At 42.8% G+C, this 24615-nt stretch overlaps 1 protein-coding gene across 8 annotated transcripts in view; it reads right to left on the bottom strand.

The window, feature by feature from the left end:
* The window catches only part of LOC139746416 (uncharacterized), a 349146-nt gene that overhangs the window by 179460 nt on the left and 145071 nt on the right, over positions 1-24615 (bottom strand). For 4 of the 8 annotated variants that reach the window (XR_011712152.1, XR_011712149.1, XR_011712148.1 and 1 more), the window contains exon 1: positions 323-450. The exons of the other annotated variants lie outside the window; for them this stretch is intronic. The gene's annotated coding sequence lies outside the window, so the exon portion shown is untranslated. Of the gene's footprint in view, positions 1-322; positions 451-24615 lie in introns of those variants that run through there. 8 annotated transcript variants of the gene reach the window in all.

The following is a 24615-nucleotide window of genomic DNA, read 5'->3' as shown; positions in this document are numbered from 1 at the left end:
AATGAGGCAAAATCATTTTTTTGTATAATCTATCACGAAAACAAAACTATAGATGTAATATATAAACAACAAGAAGAGCAATGATAATAATAACATCAACAATATCATCGGTGCTTACAGGAGAAAAATACATGAAAATATCCGAGAATCTCGTCATAAGTGTTCAGAGTGGACAGAGTGGTATGATGGTAGTGGAAGGAGGTGGAAGGAGTGATGACTGGGAGTGTGCCTCACCAGGTTGGTCTGTGTTGACCACCTGTTACCTTCTTCATACTACCTAGATAAGAACACTTGTCATTACTGAACGTTGAGCAAACCTTACCTCCTTCTACATCCTCAAAGTGACACAAAAAGCGACAGTTTTCACTAAATACGCAGGACGAAGTGCCTTCACACACCACACGCCACATACGTCACCTTTTTACTGCGAACCAATAAAGACTTCAATTGGAGTCACTAGCGACGTGCGCGGCTTCGAATCCAAATTGCTGAGTCTGGTGCCGCCGGAACCCCAAGACTCGGAATTGGCTGTAATGGCTGAACGATCCCGCTGACCATTTGGGCCGGGTCTGGGGTCGATTGTTTTGGGCCTGCGACACACTAAACCCCTTACTGTCTTGAACCGGTGGCATTTTGAAAGCTGATGCCGTACCAACCTCGCGCGAATCTACGAAATAATGAGTCTGTTCAAGTGTTGTGAACCTACGGCACGATGAATCGCTCTACTGTTGAGAGGTCAAGAAACAATAAACCTCTCTGGTGTTGTGGGTTCATGAAACAATGAACCCCACCAGTGTTCTGAGTTCATGAAACAATAAACCCATCCTGTGGTGTGGCTTCGTAGCACAATGGATCCCTCCAGCGATGAGAGAATGACAGTATAATGAAGTTCTCAGTGTATTGTGGACTGACAGGAAAGCGACAGTCTTCAGTGTGTTAAACTAACGAGACGGTGGATGCGCCTTCCCCTTTGAGAAGCAGTCGTCAGGTACAATGGCAGAGAGAAGTCCTAGGACGTGCCTGAAGCCCGGGACACGCCTGAAGTCCCGAGACACGCTTGAAGTTTCAGTGTCGCAGTACACACACGCCGGGTCGAAGCTGTATCGAGGCTACAGATCGGTACAACTCCAAGTAGGTGTCTTCCAGGAACTGTCTCTGCCTCCTGACACAGAGGATCCTGTACTAACTTCTATCTATTCATCTCTATGTATTCATCTACTTTTTATTCAACCATTTATCATTCATCCAGTAGCAGGCAGGAAGGAAAGTTGCACCAGCGAACAGTGAGACACAGAGCAACACGCTATCACTGTGTTTCCCATGTAAGCAGACCTTGCCTTACTCCACACAGTAAGTAAGAAGAAGGACGTCTTTATGATTCAAACGTCGTCAATTATACGGCAGAGAGTATAATATATAAAACATATATATATTCATTTATCTATACGTTATAAGGTATAAGTCTGGGGTATAGAGAATGATGTTTTCTGCTTGTCATTGTGACGTAAGAGGGACGACTGATGGGTGAGGACTTACGGAATAATATGATGATTATTTTCACAACAATGACATGGAAATCGACGGTAGAACACGGCACGGGAGGACAATGAACGATGGAGGGGAACAATACGTTAGCTTGACGCTCAGGAATGGATGTGGTAAAACAATTGGGCGTCGAGGTGGAGCACCCGATGTGTGGTGGATGGCGAGAATAACCCACGGTAAATACAGCGTTTTTTTTTCTGATCTTTACACTTCCAGAGTCCCCAACAACAACAACAACAACAACAACAACAACAACAACAAGGACAACAAGAACAATCCACTAGATTCTCTAACCCCCACAACCCGTCCCTCCAGTCAACAACCTGAAAAGAAATTCTGAATTTTAACTCGAGCCACCTTGACCTGGACCGAGACCTGGACTCCAGCCACCTTGACCTGGACCGAGACCTGGACTCCAGCCACCTGCACCTGACCTAGAATCCTGTTACCTGGACCTGGACCTGGACACCTGCCAGCTTGAGCCCAGACTTCAACACGCAACAGTTTTTCAAAGGTCGACTTTCACCAAAAACAAATTTTCCAAAGGTTCTCAAAGACGATTACATGATGAACGACGTCTTCCATTAAGTCATCCCTTCCATCTCTTTGATATATATATATATATATATATATATATATATATATATATATATATATATATATATATATATTTTTTTTTTTTTTTTTTTTTTTATACTATTCGCCATTTCCCGCATTAGCGAGGTAGCTTTAGGAACAGAAGACTGAGCCTTTGAGGGAAATCCCCACTTGGCCCCCTTCTCTGTTCCTTCCTTTGGGAAATCAAAAAATGAGAGGGGAGGATTTCCAACCCCCCGCTCCCATATATATATATATATATATATATATATATATATATATATATATATATATATATATATATATATATATATATATATATATTCACCACAATGATCTAGGAGTCTCCAATATCTTGGTCTACCACAAACAGCTTAAGAGGATCTAATCGTCTATTGCTGTTTAGATTCCTTTGTATCACACCAGAACGTCTGGTAAGGACGAGGAGCTCCCCTGAGCCTGACCCAGTCGAGTGCTACACATCAGCCATTTAACATATTGGAAACGATTGAAAAGATAAACGAAAGATTCTTCTTGAACTTTCAGCGGCCGCCAAGAACTTTAAGAATAAAATCCGTGACCTTAAACCAGGTTGTTTAGACGTCAAAGTCTGGGAGGATTTCTTCTTTACCATAATCCCCCCCCCCCCCCCACTCTCTCTCTCTCTCTCTCTCTCTCTCTCTCTCTCTCTCTCTCTCTCTCTCTCTCTCTCTCTCTCTCCACTGAATAAACCCCCCATTCTCTCACCACTGTGTTCAGTACCGTACCTCCCTCCCCACCACTGTGTTGAGTTCCTTCCTCCTCTCCCCATTATGTTGCGTTTCTCTCCACCTTCTCTCCCCACCGTGTAGAGTCTCTCCCTTCTCTCCCCAGTGTGCAAGGTCCCTCCCCACTGCTTACAATACCATCATTACGCGCCATCTCAAACGTTGTGTCAGTGGACGAATCATTAAGATCGTGGACGGGATCTTTTGTCCACACAATGAAGACTGAGACGATGGTTCTTTCTTTGGCCAGACTGTACCTGCCTGCTGCTGCTGGCTGGCTGGCCATTAAGGAACTGAAATGTGGTATGTATAAAGAAATAAATAAATTGATAAGTGAATAACAAGACAGATAGATAACTGTGTGTGTGTGTATGTGTGTGTGTGTGTGTGTGTGTGTGTGTGTGTGTGTGTGTGTGTGTGTGTGCGTAAAACATATCAGACTATAAAAACTAGAAAAGACGAGAGAGAGAGAGAGAGAGAGAGAGAGAGAGAGAGAGAGAGAGAGAGAGAGAGAGAGAGAGAGAGAGAGAGAGAGAGGCGCAAAAGCCAGTTCAAATTCACTAAATATAATTAAGCAGAGAAATCACTTACCTTAATAGCGTTGCAAAATATTGATTGTGTAAACGAATTTCCCGTCATCATCGGGTGACCTAATTCATTAATTAGATAAACGATCGTTGGGGCGTCATTAGGGTCGTTTAACACCACCAGGGGTGTTCTTGCGAAAGGAATAGTCACAAGTGTAAAAAATATAAACTATATTGCCACGAATATTCTGCTGAGCGGGAAATCCCATTAGAAAGTGCGTATGTAAAAACCTTATGTGTTACGTAATCATTCCAGCCCTTCACATGAGTGAGGAGGGAGCCTCCTCCATCCCCCCTTAATGTATGTAGGTCTCATACATTCCTCCATCACACGTCATCTGGCACCATCACACGTCATCTGGCACCATCAATGTTCGTAAATCTAAAATCTTTGTAAACAATCGATGTAAAAGTGTAAAATGGAGTGGATGTGTTGGACATGAGATGCATGAGGAGAGTTGATCGAGTAGGAAATGATAGCCGGATACAGTTCTAATTATGAACAAAACGCTCCAGTGAACGTCAATATTTGGAAACCATATCTTCCCACTGGGGACAAATAATTATAAACGACATGTTCTCTTGGTCGTACAGATCACAACTGAATATTCATACCACATTTATACCAGCATCACACGCTATGCAAATCCACGGAAAGCAATGTGACGTCGATGTGTTGGTTCCAGGTGGCGATCATGATGATGTCACAGTCTCTAGGCATAGTGAAGGAGTCACCCCAGTTTTCCAGCTCAGGAGCTTCCATTCCCCAGCCACATTTTCCAGGAACCCCCGGAAACCTTGCTTACATGTCTGGAGAGATGAAAAATCAGAACAAAAAAAGGTCTTTGTCGTAATACAATGAGTCAAAGAGCGAGGTAAAGAAACAGCCGTAAACATAGAGAGTTGGCGGCACAGGCTTCCAGTGACACAACGGAAGAACAGAACAAAAGAAGCAAAAGAAAACGTTGAGCGTCGTGTTGCAGGCTGGCGTCCGCTGGTGTAATGTTGTTGTTGTTGTTGTTGTTATCTGATCTTAAACGTTCCCTTCTTCTGGCCGGGAGAACTTCCGGTGGTGAAGTTCGTGATGGAGATTTACCGGGTCTATCCCTCTTACATCCACTCATCCACACCATCTATCTACCTATCCCGTGCCATTTCATTATTCAGTCTCTGTTTCTGTCCCACACAACCCTTGTGTCCTGTCGTGTTCCATTCCGTGGACTAGAGGACCACCGGGAAGCACTCAACGAAAAGTGTGTGTGTGTGTGTGTGTGTGTGTGTGTGTGTGTGTGTGTGTGTGTGTGTGTGTATTAATGACCTCAAGACATTGTTCACTATGATAATCCACTTCTACATCCAAATCCCAACACTAGGTAATCAAACACATACATTACACTCTCCATAATCCTCCATTCTAAACCCAACTGTCATCCCTTTTGGAAGTGATCTAATTACTGTCTTCTGATTGGTCACCTCCACAAAGCCTGTCCTCTGACTGTTCACTTCAATGAAATTTCGCAACTTGTCAAGCAACAGGAGTATCTTAACCGTAACTTGCTAAGCAACAAGATTATCTTATCGGACTTACTTAAGAAAACACTTTTCCGACTAGCTACAGGTACTGTGTAAGTTCTTTCTTACAGCAAAAGAACTGTACAAAAAATTATATAGAAAAATGACAATGACTGGATCATTACATCTATAATATCAATTCTATAAAGAGCTATAACATTAATGTAATTGTCTCAACAGTATTGTATGTATAACATTAATGTAATTGTTTCAAAACAGCTACAGTATTGTATGTATAACATTAATGTAATTGTTTCAAAACAGCTACAGTATTGTATGTATAACATTAATGTAATTGTTTCAAAACAGCTACAGTATTGTATGTATAGCATTAATGTAAATGTTTCAAAACAGCTACAGTATTGTATGTATAACATTAATGTAATTGTTTCAAAACAGCTACAGTATTGTATCAATAACATTAATGTAATTGTTTCAAAACAGCTACAGTATTGTATGTATAACATTAATGTAATTGTTTCAAAACAGCTACAGTATTGTATGTATAACATTAATGTAATTGTTTCAAAACAGCTACAGTATTGTATGTATAACATTAATGTAATTGTTTCAAAACAGCTACAGTATTGTATGTATAACATTAATGTAATTGTTTCAAAACAGCTACAGTATTGTATGTATAACATTAATGTAATTGTTTCAAAACAGCTACAGTATTGTACGTATATCTTCAAGATGATTACATCATATTCTTCCTGGTATACCATATAATTATCTTACTTCCTGAATCAATAACTATATAGAAAAATATCAAATGAAGGCCATTTAACAGCGACTGTGTACCATAATAGTCAGGCCAGTCCATTATCTACCCTGATTGCTTGTTTTGTGCAATAACAAGTCTTAATGGTCTTCTGCACCAACTATTTTATTTTGTGAACAATATTAAGGATTCTGGACAATTTCCCGAAAATATTGGAACATCGATCTTGTTTTTGTTTAATGTATTGATAGAAACAGAAGGATGGGGGGGGGGGGGCCTTTGTCCCCGTTAATAGCCAACAGTGTTGCTCCTGTCATGGCTGTTTTATTGCCCCGATGTCTGTTCCCCATTATCTGCTGTGTAATGACTACTGTTTCCCTAGGAAGGATGGCGATCAATGCCGTTTGTCTGTTTCTCTGTTACATCTCATCACAAAACATAGTGGAATTGTATATAAGCTTCCGTTGGTGTGTACACGTACACATACGTATTAACATAAATCAATAAATCATTATCTAAATTAATGACCCCATCCCTGTAGCCTGTCTATCAAAGAAGTGACTACCTCACAGTGTGTACTGCAGAAGACTTACTGATACTGTTGGCACGGAGACAGACCCAGGAACACATCCACCTCCGATTGTGCAACAGACCAAAGGCCAGCAGACACAGGAAGACCTACAACCCAAACAAGGAACTTTAAATTCAGTCTAGCGGAAAATCAAATTCCGTCTGAACCAACTCTCTGCTGGAACGAGGAGCACCCAGCAACCGGTAATGGATTATATACACGAAAGAATATAAAAAAAGTGACCCCCCCCCCCCCCCTTCCCCATCGTCTACACTGCCTTCAGCTTCGAGCCAACCCAAGACTCTGTCTATGGCAAGAACCTTCAAAAGGTTGAATCCGCAGGCGATCAAGCCACCAAAGCCATTATCCTCAATTATCCAACATTCAGCAGAGAAGACCAATCGATAAGCACACGAGAGACACAAAGGCGCTCACTGTATTTACCAGAAGTGTTCCTTCATCGTGCTCTTCTGGTATTAGTGTTCTTGTGGCTATAGATCTTCTTATCAATACATGAAACACAAGACAACACCACATGTTAGCAGACTATATGGGATGGGGTCAAACCCTCTCTTCCCTACAGCAGAGCTTTAATGTGCTGTTAGAGGCACTCAATCCATTTAACACCATTATATTACAGGTGCCTCGAGAGTAATGGAGGCCTCCATAATAGGTATCCGGGAACCATTATGTGGCAAGAGGGGTGAGAAATGGGTTCTTTAGACCCCAATAAGAACCCTGCCCTTCTCTCCTTCACCAACGCCTGTGATTACCACAAACAAACCCTACTCATGGTCATCTCGTGTGAGAGAAATAATAATGAAAAAAGGAATACAGACATTAATAAGAGCGTGTCAGGTGTTTATAGACCTGTCCCTTAAATATGAAAAGGTTACAGGAAGAGGGAAAGACGAGGGACAGAAGATAATTCCACAGCTTCATTGTTCCAGGAAAGAAAGAAGATATAACGGTCAATCCTCGAGTGACTGGTCTCAATTCACATCCTATGGGAAGCATCAGCCTGTCTTCTCTATACACAGTTATCAACCTAACCCTTATCGCCATGATCCCTCTCATCATCTTGGTCGTTATCATCTGTGTTATCATCTGACATCATCCTCGACTCCTCATCTACAACCAAAAGTAGCATCTTATTCATAAGCATTTTCATCTTCGCTTCATTATCAATAGGACCATCATCCTTATGATACGTCATCCTCACTATAGTTCACTCACCATCATTACATCACCCATACGGTTCTTTCACCATCATCCTTGCAACTATCATCCTACTTTTCCTTTCATCACAAACTGCGCTGTTCATCATCAATCACCATCATCTTCCTTACCGTCATCTTATCCATTTACCAGCATGTTAACCCAGCCGCCCCACCACAAGACAGTCTTCATCACCGTCTACACCTTCCTTCTTCCTCAACAGCTAAACACGCAACACGACACACAAGAAAGGCATGCATCCTTACACTTCCGTTTTCTTTGGAGAAAAAACTTACGGATGAGAGAGAGAGAGAGAGAGAGAGAGAGAGAGAGAGAGAGAGAGAGAGAGAGAGAGAGAGAGAGAGAGAGAGAGAGAGACAGGTGGGGGGGGACCCTTTGTGCCTTGGTTTCCGCCTCTTGCGCCCGAGAGAGATCAGAGAAAAAGATAAGATATACATTTTCTATCTTGTTGATTTTGTTCGGTAATACATCTCAGGATGACGCTCCTCATCTTACCTTCCTTCTAGCTACCCTTCATCAACCTACCTTCCTCCAGCTAACCTTTATCAACCTACCTTCCTTTTAGCTATCCCTCATCAACCTTCCTTCCTTCTAGTGCACCCCTTAACCTCTTACCTTCCTTCTGCTTAATCCCTCACCAACCTGCCTCCTTCTAGCTAACCCTTCGCGACAAGCCTTCCCATCGCCCCCCTTGCCTTCCGCTTCCCCAGATCACCCGTCTGTTGTACGTGACAATACAGCGGTGGTTTTTATGTATAGCCTGGTTGTGATTGACTTGTGCGTGTAGGGGTATTGGTGCTGACACAAGGGTAGGGCAGCGCAAGGCAGGGTACGGAAAGGTTAGGTAAGGTAGGCTACGGGAGGCTACGATTGAGTCATTGAGATGGTTACTTCAAGCCATGGGAGAACTGGTGAGGTTTTCCACGGAGCTCCACATGGGGTTATGGAGAAAGTAAAGTGGTTGTGATGGGTTAATAGAGTGGTTATGGTGAGGTTGTAGTGGTTGCGACGAAGATGGTCAGGCTGGCTTACGATGGACTGCTGGTTATGTCTATCTAGATAAGGGTAGAGCACTGGAACTAAGGAGAGATATCGAGGCGAAGCGCGCACATACACTCACACACACACACACACACACACACACACACACACACACACACACACACACACACACACACGGAGACCAGTGGACGTTATAAGGAAACACTGTGAAAATAACGAAAAACAGATCATTAATCTGGGAACTCCGGGAATTCCTTGGTCTCTTCTGGCGATAAGAGCAGAGTGAGGTTACAACGAAGCTACTCAATCATTATACGAGATAATGTCTCCGTCAAGGAAGTCTCATCTTCACATCCTGTCCAGCTTCCCTCAAAATCCAGTCATTTTCAAGACTTGGTGATGATATGTACCCCAAGACTTGGTGATGATATGTACCACTCGATATGTCGTCTTGATCATGGGAAAGTCTTGTTGATATCATGAACAACGTACTCCAGTCATGTCTAAGATCATCATGCTCGACCTGCTCCGGCACAGTTCAGGAGACTGCTACACTCTTCATCAATTCTGTTTCCAGATCAATCTTCAATTCTTCCTTGCAGGACAACCAGTCTTCCATCGGCAGCCCCACACAGGTGGAGGGATATTCCCATCACGTCTTCGTCCCATCGTCCCTTACTAAACTTCATTGTGATAAGAAATTCCACCACATCATCATCTTCCATATTCCATCACTTTTAACGAGGCCCCATATCTTGGGCCATGGATTCAATATCACCCTCAGGTATATATCAGGTAACTCCCACACTCCATATCAAGTATATATCAGGTAACTCCCACATTCCATATCTACAAGTAAAGAAATAACAGTCCTGGACGGGTCATTTCTCGATATTTATACCATGGATTCTCGTGTCTTCCTCCTTATCATTGTAAACACATTACTTGGCGAAACTGGCAACGTGTTCCTGAATTCTATCTTTATTGTTTCAGGAAAAATATATAAACATCATTTGTGAAGGAATTCCAATACCTGATGTTGTAAAGAAAGGCGAAGCTCTCAATGGCACAGTCAGTGCTTGAGAGAGAGAGAGAGAGAGAGAGAGAGAGAGAGAGAGAGAGAGAGAGAGAGAGAGAGAGAGAGAGAGAGAGAGAGAGAGAGAGAGAGTAAAGCAGGAGAGGAAAGAAGCAAAACCAGAAATCCATTTCAGGGGATGAATTTCAATCAGTGGCCCCAGTCATGAACACAAGTGCAGGTAACCTGAGCAGAGGACGCGCGCTCACTCACGTGAGGTAAGAAATGTCTCATATGAGGCCCTTCTCACAGGAGACGTTTCATGTGAGGCCCTTCTCACAGGCAGATGTTTCATGTGATGTTCTCACAATGGATGTGATGTTCTTCCTACGACATGGCCCATGTGATGTTCTTCCCATGATATGGCGCATGAGATGCCATGCATGAGCGTTGTATGTGCCTGTGACGTCCCAGCCATGACTGAGTACTGTATCTTTCCTGTTACACATGATAATACATCTAACAATGAAACCTAACATTCTGTGAGCATTATCATATGCACCTAAGTTGTGTTACCGGACTCCGCCTGCTTGAGGTTACACCGCGAGTGAAAAGTCATCAACGGCGAGGCTGCTCCATCGTCATTTGACAACACAGGAGTACGGTCTCGTCTGAAAACTTCTCGCTTCAAGGGAGTCCACTTGTCCCAGCTACTGCGCGTGGCGCAACCCTGGGTAACACCAGGGCCACTTAAGAAAAGGTTCTTGCGGTATTTAAAAGTAAATGAATCAATATAATAAACAGGTGATGTTATCGTATTTTAGGTCATTAATAATGATAACTGCAATTTTTTTTTATTCATTTACTTCCGATAATGGTTAATAAAGCATTTTATATTCAAAGTAAAATGTCTATTGCTACTTTTCATTAACTATTAACATATTTGTAAAGTAGAAAAAAAATTCTAGGTTGGGATAAGATTAAAAAGTGTAGATATTCTCATTAGTATTCAAATGTATGTAATTTGCATGTAATTTGAATGCATTGATTTTGGCGAAATAAAGGCAGGAGAGAGTGAATTCTGACGTGGCTGGTGTCGACAACATGCCCAAAAAAAATGTCTGTTATATCAAGATCTGTGGAACACTGCTAAAAGAAATAGCCTCTTTACGTATGTATACTGACAGTTCAAAAGCTCGTGGGAAAAACCAACTGCAGTAGATACGAAAGACACAGAACTTTCTTTGGAATTATCTTTTGATCCACACAAGACAGCAGAGCGCGGTTGAGACAGACTGATGTAGTGACACAACTGGTCAACTCTGGAGGGGGGGGGGGATCAGATGAAGGAATGACATAGACATTACTGAAAACCGGATACAACGGAATCACTTTGCGAATGTAGGTGGCTTCAATGAATGTCCTTGGCCTCACTAGACGAATCCAAGTAGTTTGTTAAGTTTGAGAACCACTTTATATTTACAAGTGTGTCTGAGGACCACTTTATATCTATAAGTGTGTTTGAAAACCACTTTATATTTATAAGTGCATGTTTCACTTGAACACACAAGTTATGGGTGGAGGAGAGTTGTCCCAAGGCTGTGTGGACCTGATCCATCCCACGATTATGGAAAGGTTGATGATGATAATGATGATAATGATGATAATGATGATAATGATAATGATGATGATGATGATGATGATGATGATAATATATGATGATGATAATGATAATGATGATGATGATGATGGTACATGATGATACACAATAAGAACAGCGTTCACTAAAAACATTAAAATGTTTACGTAAGACACATGATACATGTTATTTTCCCACGGTCTTGTTTTGTCTCTTGTCTCGTCTATTTTTGTTTTAGAGATAAATTAGTGATACATACAAGTTTGTAAATACTGATCTGTGTGGTCAGCGTTTAAAACTAAACACGAAATGGCACAGAAAACAATGTCTTTATTTTCGAAAGCACACCACGCTCTTGGTCGCCTCCCATCAGACAATTAGAGGCATTTGTTTTTGATGAGGTGGTTAGGAGGGGAAGAGAGAGGGGCTGGACAGAGGAAGGTACAGATGAGGAATGGTAGATAGTTATGCAGTGGACAGATGTATGGTGGAGGGCTTTACCAGGTCTGTTGGTCGTGTGATAGATACGTGGATCTTGATTTCGTATTTATATACCCTTGGCAAACTCGTGTTTGTGTGTGTGTGTGTGTGTGTGTGTGTGTGTGTGTGTGTGTGTGTGTGTAAATAGCAGGTTAGCTGCGCTAATCAGCGTTAATTGTGTATAACGATGGATGGCTGAGGCCTCGCTCAGAGCTCTGAGGCTCCCTGGGAACCAACTGTGCTTCACATTCCTACTAGTGTCCTAGTCTTGGGTATGTGCATAGCTCATGTTTCTGTTGTCTTCTAGCTTCAGCCATGCCTTCTGTGTTGCTTCCCTTACCTCCCTACCTTTCTCCTTACCTACCTACCTACCTACCTACCTAACTACCTACCTACCTACCTACCTACCTACCTACCTCCCTACCTATCTACCTACCTGCCTACCCTCCCTTACCGCTGCCTCCCATGTGATGAGTTACACTAGGCCTACCTACCTGTCGGTGTAGCAAGTGTCCCAGGCCTTGTACCTCGTCACCTGCCTCTAGTAGGGTAAAAGGTTCGTCTCTAAACTGTCCAATGATCCGGTAAACACTGCTAGTAACATAAAGGTTTAAAAGCCTAACTGAACGAATAGAAAGTTCAAAAGACAGGACACCATGAGTCAAGAAAGTACAGTACAAACAGGAAAATAGGTAATTACACACACACACACACACACACACACACACACACACACACACACACACACACACCACATTAAGAGATGGGGCAACACGAGTGTATAATGCTCTCTAATACATAGTGATGTCACTAGTGATAGCTTATAGTTGCCTCTTCGTGAATAACACAACTAAATTACAATTTACCCCTTAACCCCGACCGTTAGATATGATGGGACGACCTTTGACCTGACCTTTAAAAGGTCTGGTAAAAGACCAGGTCATCATACCCATAGTTCTACCGTCGACCACAAGGCTCGTAACATCGTGTTAAAGGAGTTTAAAGTCATATAATCACGTCAACTTAGAAGTTTAAGCTAATTTACCAAATCGAGAAGTTCAGCAGGAGTCGGATGAACAAAGAAGTTTGTCCAACTTTCATCCTTTTAATGGCTTCATAAATCTCAAGAAAGCTCGTGGAACCCGAGAGAAGGACTTACATGAAATAAAACCTGCAACATCTGACGTGAAATACTTCATTTATAAACCATAACATACGTACATGCACTTCTACATGATCAGGATAACAGAAACTCTAAGGTTGTAGATATTTTATAATAACTAAATCTTCGTACAAAAAGCTGCCTGAACGCCCAGGATCATAAATGGTAATTACAAGGAGAAACAACACGAAAAATGAATCGAAATCTTAAAAAAGTTAATAATGGTCAGTAGAAACGTGACACACTTAATGTAGCTACTTAGAAAAGTTATGACTTACTTATAAACACTTCAGTTTACTTAAAAGAGTAACTCGGTGAGATGTTAAGTGCCTGTAATCATACCTTTAATGGGGTAAACTGAAGATTACTTGATGGACGACGAGTTTCAAGAAGCTCATATTTGACACAAACGTGGCCACACACGCAGCTGAGAGAGTCACTGCACGTCAAACCTACATTCTTCTTCATCTTTGTCTCCTGCATTACTTTACTATCTCTCTCATTCCTTACCCTTCGTATCGTTTTCACTTTCTAAACCTCAGAAAAATCTGTCTCCACTGACCCTACACTTTTCCCCGCTCATTCCCAGTCCATTTGCCCAGGCTTCATTGGCTTACACTGGAGAAAGCAGAGCCATGTTATCCAAGAACTCCCTAACATTTGAAGAGCCAGGTCCATCGGTCCCAGGATCCCACAGCTCTAAGCCTCCTGACTTTTCAACGTTCAAGGGCACAGAGCAGACATTTCCCCCTTCATGATCAACTCATCTTGGAGAGTGAAACTCTGGGGCGTACCTGATGGGTCAGGCAAAAGGTTACAGCGTCATAACCAAGCGTCGTATCCTCGTGCAAAAACGGTCGTACCGCAGAGCTCTTCATGTGTACCGACGTGTTCAAAGGTTGTACTGTCGTACCGAAGAGGTTACAAATCCATTACTACAGCGACATCCGCATATCACATACCCACATCACCTTTTTTCCATCCCTTACTTTTCTCGCTGCTATATCTGCACCATCTACCGTCCTGGACCTAAGCTCAAACCCACTTCTATCTTCCCACAGTAATCGAAACATCAAACCTCTGTCGTAACTCTTCACCCTCAGCCACAGCTTCACCCATGCTGCAGGGCTAGGTTCCTACAACACCTGTAATGCGTTCATTCACTCAGTATAAATCATGTATACACACTGTTTCTGCAACATTAAAGGGACCATAATTCTAAAATCAAACATCCTGTATGTCATCACAGATTCACGCAATATATTCATTAGGTCTACAGTACCTCTTGCAATGTGTTGTATTTTTTATTCAACAGCCTACTGTATTCCTCACTCCTGAGGCTGTGTATGATTCCCCTTAAGCTCTATGTTATTTCTAAGAACTTGCGATTCTTTTGTACACACAGGTCGACCCGTTTCCCCTACGGTGCTGTGGTACATTCTCCTCACTGTGTTCACACATACTACATACAGTAAAGACACTTCCACGCCATCTAGGCTCCTCACCACTGACATTCTGTAGCCATTTGGTCCTTTCCAGAAGATTTGCCATTCCCTTTTTGTTCGTCTTAATCCCTGTTCCATACTAGGTCTTCCTGGAACATCCTCACTAATCTCCCTGTGCTACTTACCTTTCTAGTCTAGACCCAACAGCTTCCCTCCCTTTCATCTCTATATACAAAAATCTATCTGCACCATCTGCTACGAATATCCTTCAGCTTCTATAGCCGCTTTATCTGCCATTCTTAACCTACCCAGAGAACTCCACATCTGTCTGCATTAATCTTAATGCACAGGTTATATAAAAAGGCATTCACAAATCTAGAATCTAAAAACATGTAAGTTGTAAACAAGACTAAGATGAATGAAAAAAAAAGTCGGTAGGATGATATTTCATTGAGGAATCATCAGCCATGACGGCCTTGTGAAAGAGGATGAACCACCCACAGAGGAATTATAACGGAGGATGAACCAGCCACAGAGGAATTATAACGGAGGATGAACCAGCCACAGAGGAATTATAACGGAGGATGAACCAGCCACAGAGGAATTATAACGGAGGAAGCACCAACCTGCATAAGAGAAGGAAAACTGACTGGATCCAGCAACACAAACATCACAGCCATAATCAGCACAAATAACGCAAAACGAGAGCACAAACAAATACACAACACTACCACATCCACCACCCACAAAGGACAATCAACAAAACAAAGCACTGATCACTAAATGAAACACTAATCACATAACAAAGAACATCAAACGAAGCTTCATCTTCAATATCCTTGTCACGTCAAGAGAACAACAAAAACAACAAAACAACAAGACAATTGCATAATACACCACCACGACAAACCCCTCGGTAATCTGAACAACTTGGCTCACTGCCCTCAGTAACTTGACTTGCTTTATAACTTCAACAACTTGGTTCGATAATATCAACAACTTGTTCGATAATATCAACAACTTAGCCCACTGACACAGTAACTTAGCCATGAACCTCTACAAACTTAACTCACTGTTCTCAGTATCTTGGATCAATAATAGCAACAACTTAGCTCACTGCCTCAGTAACTTGGAAATGACCTCAACAACTTGGCTCATTGCCATCGAGAACACAATCTGATAATCTTACCAACTTAGCATAGCAGTTTCCAAGGCAAAGTTCAAGAGACTTTGCAACTTTGGTCAGAATTTTCAACTTTCTTGCGTGACCTCAACAGCTTTTTCCGTGCGCTTCAAAAACTTAGTGTTCCATGTTTCAAAAACAAGGAATAAATCCCTATTTGAGTCCAACGGTACGACCCCGAAGCACAATGGTACGACCCTTGACTACAACGGTACGACCCTTGACTACAACGGTACGATCCTTGACCACAACGGTACGATCCTTGACTACAACGGTACGACCCTTGACCACAACGGTACGATCCTTGGGTATGATGGTCGTAACCATGTGTCGTACCGTCGTGCTTCAAGGTCGTACCGTCGTGCTCAAGGGTCGTGCGGTCGTGTTGAACGTTCTGTACAACATGGGATGATCATTCAGCGACCAGGTTACATAAGTATATACAGTCATTTTCTGGAACTTGAAAACAAAACATAAAAGTAGGAAACTGGCTCAACAATTTCACCATCCATGCTCTTCATCTTTAATCCCTGGGCTCAATAATTTCATCAATGTGACTTGATGACATCAACAATTTGGGTGATCACACGACATTTACCCAGTAATTTCATCAATATAGGAATAAACTGATGTTTTCCCTCAATAATTCCAACAACTTTTCAACAACTTGTTCCAGTCCTGTGAACAGCCGCTCGGAGATGATGATGGCCCGGCCTTGATCTCACCCTTAAGGGCCAGGATAAGGCCAGCCGGGCCTTCATACTCCAGGAAGGTACCGTCGTGCTCGAGTCGTGCCCTCCAGCTCATGGGACGTACCGTACCTCTCGCAAGGTTAAAAGACTTCAGCAATATAGAATATTTACCCCTAAAAGCTTGGGGCAGTAAAACAACCAGCAAGGATAAAAGCGGCACTCAGGACCCACACTCACTCCCCCTACACCCTCCTCCTCCTCCTCCTCCCCGATTTCCCTCCACCCAACTCCACCCCACCCCACAAAATCCCCATCCCTCTCCCCACCCCCTCACTCCTGCCCCCGAGCTCTGACCTTCCGAAAGTTAACTCCTCAACCCGATGAAGAAGGAACGTCACGAGCTGACTCTCTCTCTCTCTCTCTCTCTCTCTCTCTCTCTCTCTCTCTCTCTCTCTCTCTCTCTCTCTCTCTCTCTCTCTCACCTCCAAGCCTGCGAAGTGTACTACCAGGTACCAAGCGGGGAGGGGGGGGGGGGGGGGGTTCGTGCGCTACAGAGCCACAGCTTCACTACCGGGCGTACGATCGGGAGGAAGGACGGTCGCACGTGCTGACGGACGGACGCAAATAGATGGACGGATGGATGTACAGAACGGAGGTCGGACCAAAACGCACCGTCGTCGGTCCGACGGAGGGTCGGTTGTGCGACGAAAACCACACGTGAACGTACCAGAAACAGACGTGTGTCCCTGAGTGACCTTTCACCTGAGGATACTAAAATCAATAGCAACCTTCCGTGACCACCAGAGGCTCTGACCACACCGCCCCTGGTCTTCATCACACCGCCCCTGGTCTTCATCACTGACTCACCATATATATATATATATTATATATATATATATATATATATATATATATATATATATATATATATATATATATATATATATATAATCTTTTTTACATTTCAATATCTCTATGGAAGGAGTGTGTGTGATTCATAAGTGTACAAAAGAAGCGACAGGTGGTCGAGAAAAAGGTAAAACTTATGATTTTCATCGAAATCCTGGGCAACTTCCCACTACTTATATACGACTCTGGTGGAAGGTTGGTGTTTATCTTTCACTTGCAGCTAAGCTTGACCTTCGACCTTGTAAGATCAGAGATGATGACGTCTCTCCATTACCCAGAAATGATACACGTCACAGTTGTGATACTCATGTTCATACTAGTCTTTTACATTTGGTTGTGGGAAGCAGGCTAACCATGTGTCCTTTGACATTAATCCCCTGAGCACGTTACGGCCCTCAAACACGAGGTTATGACCCTTGAGCACGACGGCGTGCCCTCTGACCTAACTAACCCTTCCGAGCCGTACCGTCGTGATCAACATTCCGACCTTGAAATCATCGTCGGCCAAACGTCAACACAGCCCTGACCCCAGAGCCAGCTGCCACTCACGGCACGATGAGAAGCCGTTATTCATGACCTCTGACCTCAGAACATCAATACCAGGTGGTTTACTCAGCAGGTTTGGTCCCCTCAGCCTCATGTAATGATGAATACACCACACTGAGTCACACTGGCTGTGGGCTTAACCTTTGACCTTTTGGATCTAAATTCAATACCAGTCATCTGCTGCCCTTAACGGACCCATGTAATAAATCCAGAATTAAAAGGTGAATGGAAGGACGATCGGACAGTATTATAACCATAGGACTTTCGTCTGTTCATCCATACACAACTGAATGTGATATAAAATCAATAACTTGGACAGATTTCAAGTTTTCAGTTTATGAACTTCAGAAACTTGGCCAAATACTCTGAGGTGGCTCAAGTAGCTACAATACAACTGCTAAGGAACACGACTTGGTTCATTCAATCACAACAGATTGATTAATTAAATCGAAATTGATCAACTTTCTACAACGCATTGGCTAAGTAAGTTGAAATAGCTCAAGTAACTACAACAGATTAGTTAAGAATCATAAATTGGCTCTCGTACCAACAACAATTTGGTTAAGTAACAAAACTAGAATGAGCAATTTCAAGACCTTGGCCCAGTAACTTGACGAGGCTTAAACAACAACTTCGCTTAACAGTGCAACGTATAGCAACTTGGCTCCACAACTTCAGCGTCTTGCACTTCAATATCTGGAACCCAGGGAACTGAAGCAACGACTTCGCTTCACGTCCTTCCACAAGAATGATGAAGTGCAGACAGTAAATCAATGAATTTAAATATTTTCCATGAATGAGAACAACAGTGAATGAGAACATTAGAATGTCGATCTCAAGGGTCGTACCGTCGTGCTTAAGGGTCGTACCGTCGTACCCAGGGGTCGTACCGCCGTGCTCAAGAGTCGTACCGTCGTACCCAAGGGTCGTACTGTGCTCAAAGGAGTCGTACCGTCGTGCTCAAGGGTCGTACCGTCGTATCCAAGGGTCATACCGTCGTGCTCAAGGGTCGTGCAGTCGAATCCAAAAGGGGCTAAGCAAACCGAACAGAAACGAAAACATTACTTCATCACTGACAAAAGAGGAGAGACTGTTAGGCCTCTTCTGAAAGAAGAATCGCTTCGCTTCACGAAGATCAAATTTGCAACAATTTGCAAAAAGTTTAGGCGGAGATGAAAGCACAATGCGAGCAGAAGGAATGAGCCTATCTTTAGTCAGGTTAATTCATGACGGTTTTCCTGTTTCTTAAGCCACCAAAAGATCTACCAAGTGTCAGCTACCCATCAAAGCAGTGATTCTAGAGGAACTTGACTGTTCGGACAACACCACCTCCTCGCGAGGGCGTGAATGAAGAACCTGCGAGCGATATACACGACGCTCTGGCGACAGGGAAACACATTTACGTGACAGGGTGAGTGATGTCACTCAATACACATAATCCATCCATGAGTTTTCAGCTTGACGCGATACTCTTACGACATGAGGAGATTTACTTACAAACGCTTCCATTTCTGGTTCATTTTCGTCCTTCCATTCTATACAAGAATCACCATCGCTACAATAATGCCCACACACACACACACACACACACACACACACACACACACACACATATATATACACTGTATGTATACGCAGTATAAATTAAGTTTCATGTGATTACATATGACTTGTATCATTGTGTTAATCAAGAAACACGTCTGCCTGGATGAAGGTGATCCTGTCTGGAACCAGACGATCAAACTAGTCGTAAACAAGTCTTCAGGTAACCATCCTCCACAATGGTAGGTGGTCCCTCTAACAGCTTGGGTCAAATGAGACAAAACTGAGACAAATCTTTTCGATTTCTCCCAGACTCCAGTCAACCTTTTCACTGACGTCTTTCAAACCCCACTCCAACCCCCACCTTACAACCACCCCTTCCTACAACAACCCCACACCCACCCACTCCCACATTAACCCCACCCACATCTTCCAACATCTAATCCTCCTCCTGACCCAAAAATCTTTTCTCCATTTCGTCTCAAATTTCTCATTTAATTACTCCACCGTTGTGCCTTTTCTTACAAAGTCTTCTCTCCCTTGTTCTGCCCCTTTCTCTCTTGTCCTCTTTAATACATCAACATTTGCCTCTTCTCTTCAGTATTCTATTCTAACTTTACTCTTCTAATGATTTCTGTTCATATATATATATATATATATATATATATATATATATATATATATATATATATATATATATATATATATGTGTGTGTGTGTGTGTGTATACATTGTGTATGGGGGTGGGTTGCGCCATTTCTTTCGTCTGTTTCCTTGCGCTACCTCGCAAACGAGGGAGACAGCGACAAAGCAAAATATATATAAATATGAATAAATATATATATATATATATATATATATATATATATATATATATATATATATATGTTATACTTTCAATTTTCAACCAACCACAAAGTTCATGAGTAGTTCTCTTTCTCCCATACGTATTCCTCTCGTACCTTCCTCTCTCCTTCTATTCTTATTCTCCAATTTACTCATTTTTTACGTAACCTTTCCTCTTTACTCGCTTTTAATAGCGATGACTGACCTGAAATGATATTTCTTTTTTTTCTATTTTCCTGAGGAAGATTAATGTCTCTCCACGAAAGCTGCTTCTGTGTCCTCTGCCACACAGTAGAGGTTACTGTGGCAGGCATGGGTATATATATATATATATATATATATATATATATATATATATATATATATATATATATATATATATATATCCACACCCCTCATCCACCCCACCTAACACCATCTTGTTGCAGCTGATGGTTTTTGACTCTTCGTGTAAAGCTACCTGTACCACCACACCTGGAAAACTCTCTTTCTTTCGACAGTCGTCCAGTGTTCATCTGTGCCACAGTATCACTGTAGATACGTTATGTGCGACGTCTCGTTATCCTCAAAGATTACCATAACTTTTCTTCTTCTTCCACTTACAGATCTTTCTAGTCTACCACCAAATGTATTCTTAGCAACATCTATCGTTCTAAAATTTCCGTTCCGACAATACCACTATATCTGTCTCTCCTGCTGAAAAAGCATCTCTTTTAAGATATCTTTTCTCCTCAAACTCCATCTTGGATAACTCCTACATTTCTCCACCTCTTGATGCACCGCTGAATAACCCTGTGACCCTCTATGTAATCTCTTCTCGAACATTGCTCTCTAGAAAGCACCCCCATTCTCTGGACACAAGCAAGACGTATGGACTAGATGGCATTCCTCCAACCAATGATTTTCCTTTCTTCAACAACGAGCCAAAAGCAATCACACGGTGGAGGCTCAACATTGTATTCCTTCACTTCCTTCAAATCTCCTCCATCTTTCCTTGCTCGATCTAAGTCTCATCTCGTCACAACTGCCTCTCTAAACTCAGACTTGGACGGGATTTCCCAGTGAGGCAGACGTAACCTGGTTAAGTTTAACGCTTCCAAACCTAAATTCCTTCCTACTTCAATTTTTTTCTGGAAGTTCGCATCGTCTCTGCTGATTGTGTGCTTCCACCGCTTAATATTATAAACACAGTTCGACCCAAGGTAAGATCTAAGCCATACTGGAAACCCCACAGCACATAGATACCTAAGTCGGCCTCTAAGAAACTTACAGTTTTGCAAAGACGCAGAAAATTCTTCCCTCTTGAACAGATGCCCTGAGTAACTACCTTCACATCTGTGGAGGTTCCAGCGCGACATACTTACTGAGAGAGAGTCGAGTCGAAAGTAATCCTCCGACTTACCAACACTCTGAGTCTGACCTCAGACCTTGAGCCGCTTTCCTATCACAGATATATTGGTTTCCTCCTCTCCTCCATACATACCAATCCGATTTCTGCTCCCTAGAGCTGGCTGCTTGTGCGTCCCCCATCGTTAACTACATCACATAATAACCGGCAAGCCGCTGCGCCACGCGATTACTGCGCTGCCGTTGACGACTCAAAGGTGACATACCGTTGTGATGTTTAGTTTCTTTCCTTACACCACCAAGCTTTGGAACTCTCCACCCTCTCATGTCTTTCTGAAAAGTTATAACCTGACCTATTTCTATACCTTTATTTCTTCAGTTTTTTACCTTTTTGAGTTTCCCCTAAGGTCGGGCCTGGCTGAAGACTTGTGTTACCGTCTAGAATCTTCAACATTAAAAAGAAAATGGGTCACAGAGACGCATTCCCACACTTTGTGGTGCATTCCTCAGCATTAACGCCCTCTCTTATACACACACACACACACACACACACACACACACACACACACACACACACACACACACACACGAATTAGCAGAGAAACTCTGTGGACAAGGCGACTGAAAATCCCAAACTGTTCCGTAAGATGGTCAAGGTATCCAGAGGCTGCGCGTGGCAAGGTCTGGCCTTGTAGCTTGGTTTATTCATACTTCACAACGACTGACGTCATGAATGAATCACGATGACGGAAGATGCTGAAGTTCTCAGAAACGTTACGAACTGCAAGGATTGCATCAACTTACAAAGAGGCTTGGGCAAGATGCATGGGTAGGTCAGACACGCGGTTCATGAAGCTCAGGCAAATGCAATGCAATGAATATGTGACACAGTAGAGGAAGGCCTCACTATGGTGACCATCTGCTGAGAAACAACCCGCTTACTTGTGTGTGTGTGTGTGTGTGTGTGTGTGTGTGTGAGAGAGAGAGAGAGAGAGAGAGAGAGAGAGAGAGAGAGAGAGAGAGAGAGAGAGAGAGAGAGAGAGAGAGAGAGAGAGAGAGAGAGACAGGTACACAGTGCTCCCAACATTTCAATTTTTCTTTCTTGTTTTCTCGGAGTTCCAGCAATTTGCTGTCCGTCCAGCACTTTCCTTCCCTGGTAACTCAGCTTTCGTTCCTTTGTCAGTCTCATTAGCCGGGAGCATATAGCCTCGTGCACTCAGCCCACCTCTCGAACTCTGCCACACATTCCTTAACCCGGGCCGTCTCCTCCCCTGTGGTGACCCTGTGGTGACCCTGTGGTGAGTCTTGTTCGTAGTATTTTAGTTTTCCACTTACGTTAACACTAATCCATCCTGGTTTACTCCTAATGTTCGATTGCCAAAAACCCTCTCAAGTAGCACTATATCATATATATACTCATAACACTCTCTCTCTCTCTCTCTCTCTCTCTCTCTCTCTCTCTCTCTCTCTCTCTCTCTCTCTCTCTCTCTCCCTCTCCCTTTACCTTCCCAGATCCCTGATGTGTTCGTGGAATCCATCACCATATCTACCAACACGTTCTACCATCTACCTGAAATACTCCTCAGTGTCTGTGTCTAGCCTCTATCCACTCCATATATTCTTAAGGTATTCCAAAACATCGGTCAATTTATTCATACATTTCTCACCCAAATACATAAATGTTGCAGTCACTCTTTCCCTTCTCCAGAGCTTCTCTTTCGAACCAACGTCTACGACATAAAGATGTTCCACTCAGCGCCGTGTCTCCACAAACCCTTCCTTCTCATTTCGGATTCTCGTATATGTCAATTTTTTATTTCCATATATAACTATTCTGCCACATATTTTCTTCCCCACCCCCCGAAAAAATGTATGTAATAGTCTTGCAATTTTTCTTAACGTTCAATTTTTTCTATATATCTATCTGTCTATCTATTCATCTCTATCTAATCTATCGATCTATCTGGTTCCACATCAAACATCAAGGCGTCAACATCTTTAATCTTCTACAATGCTCCACCTCTCACCAATCGTCTCCCCCTACTGCTGGGTCATCATTGATCGTTCACTCTACATTCTCTCCTCTCTGTTGACCTCACTCAAATATGTTAACCGTAATCTCATGTTTTTGATGTATGTTCCTCCACACTCGTCAACAACAATATACATGAACTTACTCTCACTCAATACTTATCATTGTCTTACTTTTACCCTTCCTGTCAAGCCTTTTCCTCACTGCCCTTGCGTTCGTTTCATCATTATACTTTAACTAACATTAATCTCTTCCTTAATCTCTTCATATACTCATTCCAACGCCACAAGTTCCTTGGCTGTTGTCATCACACGTTTCTCTTCCTACCTCTGCTCCAAACCCTCCTCCATATATACATATATTCACATAAGTTATCCATGAACCCATTCAGTCGTAAACACGTTTCCTCTGTGTGTATAAATCTTTCATATTTTTCGGTTCCTCATTTCCACTCGAATTCCCTTTCCACCTGTTTCACTTTTAGCTAAGGTCGACCAGCTGTTTGTCTGGCAGCTGTGTGGTTGACGGCTCTGTGGTTGGCTGAAGGTTGCCACTCGACATAAAAAAAAAAAGATTTATTTCAAGAAAACCCACAACCACCTCTCTTTTTTTTCCAACTCACAACCAAAACTTGTCTTCTTTACCACAACCCACAGCCCAAACCTTTCCTCCTTGACACAGCACAGCATACAGCTCAAACCTTCCTCATTACAACACAACCTACAACTCACACCTCTTGTCCTTAATACAACACAACCCACAACCCAAACTTCTCCTCCTTACCACAACCCACAACTCTGCTGACGTGCAAACCTTCAGTCTTTCCTCTCGCCATGTGATCGTTCAGCCATATTTCACAGCCCAATTTCGCTGGTTCTTTGACACAGCTACTTGGATCTCACTCGCATTCACGTGTAATTTCCTGTCCGCACACACACACACACACACACACACACACACACATTCCACCACCACCACCATCAACATCACCAGCACCACCAACACCACCACCAACATCACCACCACTACACCACCACCACCAACATCACCAGCAACACTACACCACCAGCTGTAACATCAGCCCACAAGTCAACCATCAGTGTAAGCAGCGACGTTCGTGTGTCATCATGAAGTGTCTCCTGCTGGGGGTTACAACGAGGACCGCCAACACCA

The sequence above is a fragment of the Panulirus ornatus genome, chromosome 65 (genome assembly GCF_036320965.1).
Source record: "Panulirus ornatus isolate Po-2019 chromosome 65, ASM3632096v1, whole genome shotgun sequence".
NCBI lineage: Eukaryota > Metazoa > Arthropoda > Malacostraca > Decapoda > Palinuridae > Panulirus > Panulirus ornatus.
This window is presented reverse-complemented; position numbering and strand designations above follow the sequence as displayed.